Source organism: Nuphar pumila, chromosome 15 (genome assembly GCF_984573655.1).
Source record: "Nuphar pumila chromosome 15, dmNupPumi1.hap1.1, whole genome shotgun sequence".
NCBI lineage: Eukaryota > Viridiplantae > Streptophyta > Magnoliopsida > Nymphaeales > Nymphaeaceae > Nuphar > Nuphar pumila.
Window position 1 is genome coordinate 43,488,917 of NC_143263.1, and position 11,558 is coordinate 43,500,474.

Consider the following 11,558-nt stretch of genomic DNA (forward strand, 5'->3'; position numbering starts at 1 on the left):
TAAAACGAATGGAGTCTGTACCCATCGACCCACCGGCTGAGGGGTTTCCGGCATAAAGCTTGATGAAGAAGTCAGTCACCGCTGGTAGGACCTGATCTCTCGAATGGTAGATACCTTCAATGCAGATGGAAGGAATGGCATGCCTTCGATGCCTATGAGAGGCAACATAATGAAAAAAGCAAGTATTTTCGTCACCCGCTTTAAGCCAAGTAGCACGAGACTGCTGCCTCCAACAAATCTCCTCTTTCATGCACCACGACCGTAATAGCAGAGTCAACTCTGCGGATCTAGCATTCAGTCTGGCAATACCAGAGTTCGACAGGGAGGTCGAGTCTGAGAGTGACTGGTGGATCGACGACAGCTCGCGCTCCCAATCCTCCATATGTTGAAATTTACTGATATGTCTCGAAATAAGTCATGATTTAATTGCTCGAGATAAGCGATGACACTTAACCACACAACAATTAGCCGCCCTAGCTGCGGTGCACGAGCCACACCAAGATAGACGGACTACAGACTCAAAGTCTGGCTCTGTGATCCACCATTGCTCAAATCAGAATTTGATGTGGCGAGCAAATCCATGCTCCCATCAGATGACCAATTTACTATGGTCAGAGACAGATGGAAGGAGAAGACAAATAGAGAGGTCATCTAGCGAGGCCAGCAGATCCGGAGAGACGAGCACATGGTCAAGCAAGCGGTAGCACGGTCGAGATCGATGATTGGACCAAGAGAAAGCTTCCCCACGATGCGGAACAAAATACAACTGGTTCGATTAAATGAAGTTTTGGAACCCAAGCATAGAAGCCGAGTAGGAGATAGGATTACTTGAGTTGGAGGAGGACAACATGCAGTTGAAATCGCCCATGATGAGGTGTTGGTCCCCGAAAGACAGAACGATCTTATTCATGTCCTCCCAAAAATCCTCACGACGGCTCAGGCGGTGTGGACCGTACACCATGGTGACCACTGCTGGCATCAGCTTATCAGGAAGAGGAATGGCGACAGATATGGAAAGTGTGCCTTCATCAAGCTGGTAGACTCCAAGAGATGACCTCCCAAGGAAAAAAATGTCACCCACAAAGAGCAACGATGGCTTGAAGAAAGAAACTGTGCCACGCCAGATCTCAGAAACTACCGAGCGATGAACCTCTGCCATCTTGGTCTCACAAATAGCAACAAGGTTAGGATTTTCTTGTCGGATCCAACTAGCAAGGAATATGTGCTTTTGAGGGCAATTCAAGCCCCTAATATTCCAGCAAAGAATCTTCATGTCAGAAAATCAGGAAAACCTAGCGGAGAGCGAATCCGCGCAGAACGCCTTGGAGATACCCCAAACTGAGATGCAGAGACCTTTGAAGACCGTCGCCTACCCCTAAGGGTGGTGCCCTCCCACCCCGACGACGAACTCCCCCCGATCGCAGATGAGAACGACGAGGAGACTGAGGGATGGCCGAAGGCACCAATGTCCACCAAAGGCAAATCCTCGACGATATCAGCGAACGACTCCCTCATCAGGATAGAGATGTTGTGCAACTGCGACTGAGAGAGCGAGAGATGAAGACGCCGAGCTGCTACGTCCACTGAACACCCCAAGAAGAAAGATAGTTGGTTGCACTGGGAATACAGATCGACCACTGAAGACGGTGGCTGAACGGGAGAGACATCATGCCCAACGAAACCTAACTCCCTGAATGGATGTAGCACGGTAGAAGATGAGTGGGGTCCGACAGCTGCGAAGAAAGGGGATGGAGGGATGAAACTGAATGAAATTCGACATAACGGAGAGGTGCAGTGACTATCATCGATAGCCGACACCACATACGAGGAACCCTCTTCGAGCAAGCAGTGTATACTAGGCGGCGCCAAATCACCAAGCAGATGCAGATAAGATACCCCCGCAGGAAATGCATACGTCAAGAACTGAGTCGATGATCAAGGCAAGCACACCAGACCAGAGCAAACCTCGGGAGTAGGAGAGACGTCAAGGCCCATATCCCTAGATGCCACCGAGATGCCAAAGCCCAGAGCCCTCGACGCCACCGAGGTAGAGACCACCAAGACTAAAGGAAAGGATGCATCACACCAATCAAACAGTCTCCAAGCCCCCAAATACCAGTGGGGGGGAGATCAAAGCATAGCAAACCTGATAACACCGCCAGCCCCACCGCAATCGAGCCCGATGCCTCGAAAAGTGTCATCTAGAGGGGGAAGACCAAAAGGAAGAGAGCCGCGGCCACCCCCCCCCCCAAACGAGCCCCAGCTTCCCAAGCGACTTGCGGCACCCCCAAAGGCAACAAACAATACCGGCTATCGTGTCCACCAAATTATAGGCGGAAGTAGAAGAAAGCAGCATGGGAACTGAAAGGTGTGAATAAAAGCTGCATGTAGGCCTCAAGATAGGCTGGATAATACGCTGCAACAGGTAAGCCAGCACCCGAAGCTGAGGACCACCATGGAAAACGATACCCACTGGTGATATAGCCCTGAAAGGCGAGCATATCACAGTCCGCGACCCCTCAGAGATCTCAACGTGGCACGAGAGCCTAGCAACGATCGAAGATGACACCACCAAAGCCAAAAACAGCATCGAGCCTCGAGCAACGCTAAACCCACGCACCCTCCCAAGGCAAGAACAACGAGCACGAGGGCAAGGGAAAGCAAAGTTGCAGCCCACCATTCTTTTGGCCTCAAAGATGCCTCGGGTAGCAGAAAAAGGGTTATGGAAGGATAAAAAATGCCTGTTATGGGAAATCATAACACCTTCGAAACCCACCGAGCACCTGGGCGACCTCCCAGACTTGTAAAAAACATCGAAAGGAGACCCCGAACATCCGACAGCATCACACGAGGGCGTTGGGACATGCAAGGTGTCACATGATCCAGGAGGGGTGAATTGTGGTAGAATAACACTGGGCCGGACACGACTCGAACCAAGCAGAAATTGCTTACCCGTGAACGACATCGGACACGACAGCGTCGAAGTCGTTGGCACCCAAAATGACCCGATCTTGATAGCCAAGGTGGAAGAGGAGGGATCTTGCAATTTGGCAATCCTCACCCAAGGCGAGAAGGAGGCCTTGCGCCACAAGCTCTTAACCTTGGACAGAACCCGATTGCAAGTGGGAGGATGGCCGATAATCCCAGAGCGTCTGCATACCGGGTGGAGCCTGGAACGAAAGGGCGAGGCACAATGAAGGCAGGTGCGACACTTACGAAAGTTGAGCGCCAAACAAGCAGCACACCACCAGTCACCCGGCTGAGCCTGGAGGAGACGCGAACCAGAAAGTCTCCTTGAGAAGGACCGCTGCCAGGAAGGCGAAACCTCTTGCCAACCGTAGGAGCCGCCCGAACGCGGAGAGCAGCGGTAAAAAAATGGGGCTCGGAGACGAGCATCAATAGAGCAAGCTTGAAGTGCTTAACCCTGACGGCCTGCATGAAACGACAGACGTCTCGAGGAAACAGCGAGCCGAAGGCTAGCCAAGAATCGAACACCTCCGAAAGGGAAAGAAACAAGCGGAATGATAGACGGAATGGGAGGGCAACAAGGATGCCTCGATGACGCAAGGCAAAAGTGAGCCCTCATTCATTCAAAGCCTCTTGGATTGAGAAAAGGGCCAGTTGGTTGGACCACAGATTGAATGAGGGGCATAAGCCCCAGAAGAAGGGAGAAGGGGAGGGCATTGAGCCAAGCAGGAAATTCACGTAAAGCCCATCTCAAAAGAGACGAGGGAGAGGGGGCAGAGAGAGAGATAGCAGAAAGAGAAAGAGAGGTCGAGAGAGAGAGAGAGAAACCTTACGTGGAGGGTCTTTGTGGTTGTAGCCGGTGGGATACCGTGAGGAGACACAGGGTGAAGGCACTGAAAGAGTGGTTGTGGCCTGGTGGGCGATGACGTCGGAAGACCGAAACGAGGGGCGAGGGGGAGGTTCATTCGAAGGGGCGACGCTGTTGAAACGAGGGGCGAGGGGGAGGTTCATTCGAAGGGAGATCAAGCAATCGGTCCTGCCATCTAGGTGGGAGATGGCACCTTCGGGGCCAGGGAGCGTGATGGTGGCCGCTGGAATTTCTGGTGGAGGTCAGAATCCTTGATGAAAAGTCATTGAAACCCCAAAAGAGAGAGAACCTCTAGCTTCTGCGGCCCGTCTATGAGAAAGCTCAGTGGGCGAAGGAGCGGAAAGGAAGGAGCCTCCGCCTGAGACGGAGCCTGACGCCGGAGATGGCAGACTGTTGCCACCGGCTGAGATACCGATTGACCATCGGCCAGACCACTGCCGACGCCTCTTCACCAGCTCCCTACAGATTTCAGTTTCTCTGGCATCAAGATTCGGGCTTCCGATGAGCTCAAGGAAGAGCCGAGAGAAATAGGGATGTCAAGGGTTTCGGTTGAGAAGGATTTGGGAGTCAGGAGGAGATTCTTGACATCGAGCAGGGCCTCTTGCGAAGGGAGCGAAGGGATCCTGGTGATAAGTCAAGGGAGGAAAATGGGAGCAGGGGGTCGGGTTGGTCTCCGCTGGCATGAGGAGGGCCCCCAACGAGAGAGAGAGAGAGAGAGAGAGAGAGAGAGAGAGAGAGAGAGAGAGAGAGAGAGAGAGATTACTTAGGTACTAATTTCATTACCAATTTATTCTTTGATTTAGATGTCAAAATAAAAACTTAGTTATTCACCATTAAACAACTTCTTTAAAAATGCAAAGATAAAAAATCACAAGGATGTAATATATAAACATGAAAAATGATTTAAAAATAAAAATGACAAGTACTGATATATAAAAAATAATAAGTGATTTAAGAAATTAAAAAAAATGACAACTAATTAAAAATCAAAAGTTAAACAATTTTGAAATAGTAAATGTATGGAAACTAAAAGTGGCAAGTGACTTGAATATTATAAAATAATGAATAGTTCAAAATAAAAAATTGAAGGGTTCTTCATTGAATGGCAAATAATTTAAAATATTAACAAAATCACAAGTAATTCAAATATTAAAAAACTCAATTAAATTGGCCACTAATTTAAAATATTAAAAATAAAAATTAATTAAGAATTAAATTATTTGTTAAAAAAGTGATAGAATAAAAAGAGAAGTAACAAGCATTTAAATATTAAAATAATAAACAAATTAAATAGTAATTAAATAATGACTGGTTTGAATATTAAAATTTGAAAAGTATCAAGTTATTTAAAAATTTAAAAATGACAAATCATTTACACATTAAAAATTAAATAACATTTTCCTTAAATGAAACCATTTATACAATTAAAATCAAATCACCTTTCCTTACTGATAAGAAATGTATCAGAAAATGATAGGTGATTCTAATATTAAAGAATTGAATTTCTTGCCCGTAAATGACAATGTTTTAAAGAATTAAAATTTTGAAAAAGGGTCCGTTTTGCATATAATACATCATTGCACAAACTTTGAAAAATCCCAACAAACAAGCGAAACATAAAGGCAAGAGGTTGTGAGACAAATTATTTGTTTGTGGCAATTTTCTGTGTAATTGTGCATGCCCTTCGACTCGGGTACACACCTTCCACTCCCATGCACAACATCATCATCATTTGTCTTTAGAATTTTGGATATTTGTGGTGATTTTTACCTTTTCGTTAGAGAGTGTCTTATGATAGTCATTGCATCATATTTAGTAACACTCTTTTTTGGAAGTAACACTTATTTTTAAGTGACTTTTTTTTTGGAAGCAACACTTCATTTTTGGAAGTGACGCACCTTTCAAGTATGATCATCAATGATATTCTTTTTTTGGAAGCAATATTCCTTTTCTGGCAATGACATTGTAGTGACACTTATTTGTTAGAAGTGACACTCATTTTGAAAGTGACATGTTTTTTCGACAATAACATGGTCAACGGCATTATTTTTAGAAATGACGTTACTTTTTTTAGGCGTGGCATCGTCAGCAATTTTCCTTTTTGAGAAGTGATGCTCTTTTTTTTTACAACAACACGTTTTTTTTCAGCACAACACCATCAACGACACTCCTTTTTTTAGAAGTAATACTCCTCTTTACAAAAGCAACACTCATTTTTTGACAACACCACCGTCAACAATATTTTTTTTTGAAAGCAACACTTCTTTTTTGGAAATAAAATTCCTTTTTTCACAATGATACTCTCAAAAACACTCCTTTTCTTAATGCGACGATTCTTGTTTTGAAACAACACTTCTTTTTCAAAAGAGAAACTCCTTTTTTTAAAATGATATATTTTTATAAAAATGGCACTTTTTGATAATGACATCATTAGTGACACTCCTTTTATAAAAGCAACACCTTTTTTGAAGTGAAACTCTTTTTTTAAGTGACACTCCCAAATGAAATATTATTTCATGAGCGACACTCCTCTTTAGGTCATCATCACTAAATAATAGTAGTGATACTCCTTTTTAAGGACTTTTAAAATGTTTTCAATACTCGTCATCAACAACAATGATAGTTACTATTGTTGGTAATGGGTAGGCAACACTCCTCTTTCCAACAATAACACTAACATTAATACTCTTTTTTAGCAACGACGCCATCAATAACACTATTTTAAGGACTTATTAATGTTCTCAATGCTCGTCATTACCAATAGCAGTCAATGTCACTTATAATTGGTAAATGATACTCCCCTTTTTAGGTCACTATTAATCAGGTTGTTAGTAAAAATGAAATGTCACTACTAAAAAAGATTGTAGGCTAACAATGAAATACCAATGCCAGTAACCACTAATGGTAATGACAAGTACCAAGAACATTGTAAAATCCTTAAAAAAGAGTTACTAACCAAATAGGAGTATCACTCACCAAAGGCTCTATTTGGGGACCTTAAATTGACAAATATAAGGCTCTATTTAGGACTTTTACGAGAGCATTGATTTTCCTCCAAACACATTTAGATAGCTAAAGGATGGAAATAAGATTGTGACTCCAGTTTCATGTCAAAGGATTTTTTTTACTTTTAAGAAAGAAGTATAGTTTCCAAAAAAGGAGTGTTGTTAATGATCTTATTATCGAAAGAGGAATGGTGCTTCCATAAAAAGTATCGATGACGGTGTTGTTGAAAGATAGGTATCACCTATCACTTACCAGTGACAATGACCACTATTGTTGATGGTAAGTATCAAAGACATTGAAAAGTCCTTAAAAAAGAGTGTCACTATCATGTTTTAGCAACAATAGCCAAAAAAGGAGTGTCGCTTACTAAAAGCTCTATTTAGGACTCTTAAACTAACTATAATAAGGCTCTATTTGAGTGTGTTGCTTTTAAAAAATGAATGTCATTAAAAAAAAATAAAAGAGTATCACTAATAGTATTGTTGTCGAACATGCAATATCATTTTCAAAAAAGGAATGTCACTTCCAAAACAATGACTAAAAAAGAGCGTTGTTGATGTTGAGAATATGTTGTCATAAGGTAACCGTGGAGGAAGGCCACCTTCAACGGTTACATGTGTCTTAAGGGATATAACCCTCGATTTGAAGGGGCACTTCTCCATTGAACATGTCACAATCCATCCCCTTTTTAAGATTACAAGAACCCTAGAGGCTAGACTTGCGAGTGCATGCAAGTGCAAGAAATTATAGGATTTTTAAAAATCCTACAAACAAAAAAATTTGAAAGGCTAGGGGTTATGAGACAAATTATCGAACTGTGGCGAATTTTTGCATAATTGTGCACATCCTTCAACTTAGGTCTACACCTTTTGCATGTGTCATTTCTTACAAGTGGTATCAGAGCACAAGCGAGTCCTTGAGTGTGCCTGATCAAAGTGTACAGATTGAGCATGTCGACCACTCTCAAAACAAAAAAAAATGAATTAGCATAAAAGGTCAGTCAATATTTATTTTTTCTATAAATAGTGAAAAACTCTTGTTTGTGAAAAACTGAAAGTGTTTTGGTATCAAAATTCGTACATAGTTTCTGGTGGTCGACGCATTGGGTGCCTGGCACCGAGTGCGCATGTAGATGGAGTGCGCCTGGCACGCCCAATCCACTCTTTCTCTGCACAATAACAAACAACCGAGAAGGAAGTGAGATTAAAATGAAATATAAAAAAATAGAACTTTTTCTAGCATCGCCTAAAGTTGTCGGGTGTCGTCGATAAGCAAAACCTCCAAAGTGATAAAGCCAAGCACCCGAACATCATCGATAAAGGTGTGGTGTCTGTTTGCCCAAAAAACCCCTCAGAAAGAGGGATGAAGAACAAAGAATAGAAAAGAGGCATTGCGCCAGAGATTCGGCGTGTCAAGGGAGGAATAATCCCTTGACGAAAATCGTTGTATGATCGTTCAGCCTAAAGACGCTAAAAAAACTATTTTTCCTCACTGAAAAAACTCTCTTCATTCTTGTAGCCTGAAATTGGTGAAGGCAACTTAATAGCCTTTGTCAGAGGCAGAAGACCATTGTCCTCACCTTCAGAGGAAGATCACCATCATCGGGCAAGTAGTCTTGCTAAAAATCCATCGTCGAAAAAAGGGAGCACAACATGGTTAGGGTTTTTTCTATTTTTGGTTTGGGTAAAGAAGAAGGGTCTTCATTTTTCTTCAACGTATTTTAATAAGTGTATGTTATTTCTTACTGATATAATCTATAATATTATTAAATGTTCTATTGAGGACCCTATGTTATTTGTCATTTTTTCAGTTCTATTTCTAGAAAATTCTAGAAACAGACTTGCCTATAGGAAAATTCAGAAACAAGGTCTTCATTTGTTAGTTTTTCATAAATAAGTACTTTGACTTTTCTGAAATTTCAGAAAGTAGTTCTATTTTTTTTATAACCTCAAAAAGTTTCAAACAGAGTTTTGTTTTATTGAATATTACAGAACAATGCTTCTAACTTTTTTTATACTTATAGAAAAGTGGTTCTAGTTTTCTGAAAGCGTCATAAAGTGATTTTTTTGCTGAAATTGCATGTTAGTGCTTGTTTTATAATAAATAAGATATTGGTGCTTCTATGTGTGTGATTTATGCTATTCTTATCATAATTTATATTTACTAAGGCTTAAACATAAATTTGGAGGAGTTTGAAATTTTATAATTTGGATTAAACATAGATTAAAATCTAGTTAAACCAAATTCACTTAAAAAAATTATATTTAAATGGATATTAATGTTTGCTTGTTGATGGATCCATGCATCCTTGTGGTTCATGATGGCATCCATTTTTCAATTAAATTCATGTTTGAATTTTGTCTCATGCCCATATTAAATTCTACACGATTAGTGAATAAAAATCATCATGGCTTTAGTAAGGCCATCAATATTGAACTGAAATATAATTGGTTGTGGGTATAAATCTAGTCAAATTTGGGTCCATAATATGATTAACCATATCTGAAACAGTTAGTAAAATCTATTATAATCAAATCTATATTATAGTATATATGATACAACATGGGTCAGTTCAATGTTTTGACAAGTTTAATTGATGGGTGCTTATCAACGATTATGTGTTTAAAGTTTTTTTTTACGAAATGCTATAAAGATGAGATTGGTCTTGACATGATTCCTATCATGTTATTTTAGAAAACTTATTCAGGTATCTTAATGAATTATGAAGAGAATGAGTAATAAAATACAGAATTTTCAATAGCATACTAAGAAAATTTTCATATGCTTAAGTATCTTAACCCAAAGCGAGATGAATTAATTAATGAGATGTATTGTGGATATAACATATGAGAAATTGTGTTGGTTCTAATGAACAACTTGGGTAATCATCCATTAAAATTCAATTATCCTATTGGGGTTATATCTATTAAGTTATTTTGGATCAAATCGTGCATTTTTGTTTGGATTGTATATATTGATATGAAATTAAACATAATTAGATTCATTGGATTGCATCAGTAACTGAATTATATCCATCATGTAAAACTATTTCACATTATATCATGGTAATGTAGTTCAGGTCAATAAATTGATCAGACCTGATGGATCACATTAGATCTATTTAGATTAGGTCGTGCACAATTAGGATAATGGATGACTCAGTTTTGAATGTGACAGATCCAATTTTGGTTGAGTTAGTCAAATGTTAGATCATATCAGATCTAGTAAACCTTGTTTGGATCTATTTACACCAAATTGGATTTGTAGGGATGTGGTTGGACTCAGGCGATCATATCAGACTTATTCGAGTCATGCAACTCATATTAAATCGATTTGGATTCAACATATTGGTTCAAACTTAATAGTTTTGATGTAGAATTTTTTTGAATAGGACCTAGTCATGCTTATTGTGATTGGATTATAATCAAGGCAAGTCTACTTGGACCAATTCTAATGATTCAATTGGGATGAGCCTTAATATATTGCTCAGGATTGTACGTGTTGGATCAGATTTAGTCAAATCGAATTGGATTTGTATAGACCTACTTGAGGTAGTTTGATCCAATTGAGTCAACTTGGTCAAGTTAGACCAGATAGAATCTAGTCATTAAGGATTAGATCTTCTTGGCTTGAACTAGTTGGACCAAAGTATAGGTCAATCTCTCTTAACCATACATATTGGTTGGTTCAGATCAATGATAATTAATCTTTGATTATATTGGTTGGCTCAAGTCAATAATAGTTAATCTTGATTAAATGAGTTAAATCTCATGTGCTTGTTCATGTATGAATGAGATCCATAACTGCTTTATGATACTGCATGTTTTGTTGGATATGTTTTATTGGTGATTCATGCTTAGATCCTATTGATACATGAATTCAATTTAGTTCATATTTTATGATGAATCTAAATAAGATAAAACTGGATAAGTTTTGAGCCTAATTATGTGTGAATTATGATCATAGTTGAATTATATTGACCTACAATTAAGCATATGAATAAGCTTGATATATAATCAGTTCAGATCCATAGAATTGCACAGGTTCAAATAAATACTAAAATACATGACATAAAATTGTATAACTCTAAGCTTGTATCAAGCATATTTTGATTGTCTTGATAATAATATATCAAGTTGAAGTGGATATGTAAAATCCAGAATAGCATGATAAGATTCAAAAATATCTTGAAGATTATGCTTTATGAATGATTAATGTTTAGTAGACTTAAATTTGGTATAGAATTATCAAATGTGACTAAATAGTTGGGTGTTGGATATATTTAGATTCACATAGATAATAGATTTGGATTATAATCAACTCTTATGTAACTCATGGTTTTGTTTGAGCTATCGAGCATTACATGAAGATTCAATTTTAACTTGGTGCTAACATCTCAAGTGAATGTTATGACCTATATGAATCCATTAGAATAGGTATGCCAATAACATAGATTTAGATTATTGTCAAAATCCTACATGACTTATGATTAAATGCATAAACAAGTAGATATGTTATGTCTGAATATGGTATTATATCTATGATAATCATATGGATTTAAATGATAGTCAAAATCTACATGATATATGATTGTATTTTAAAATAAACTTGATGTCTATCTTGTTTGACTTGATAAAAATATCTCAAGATGGATTTAAATATAAATTGAATTCAATGAACTTACTCTTAGATCTATATATGGATCTAAACTAATATT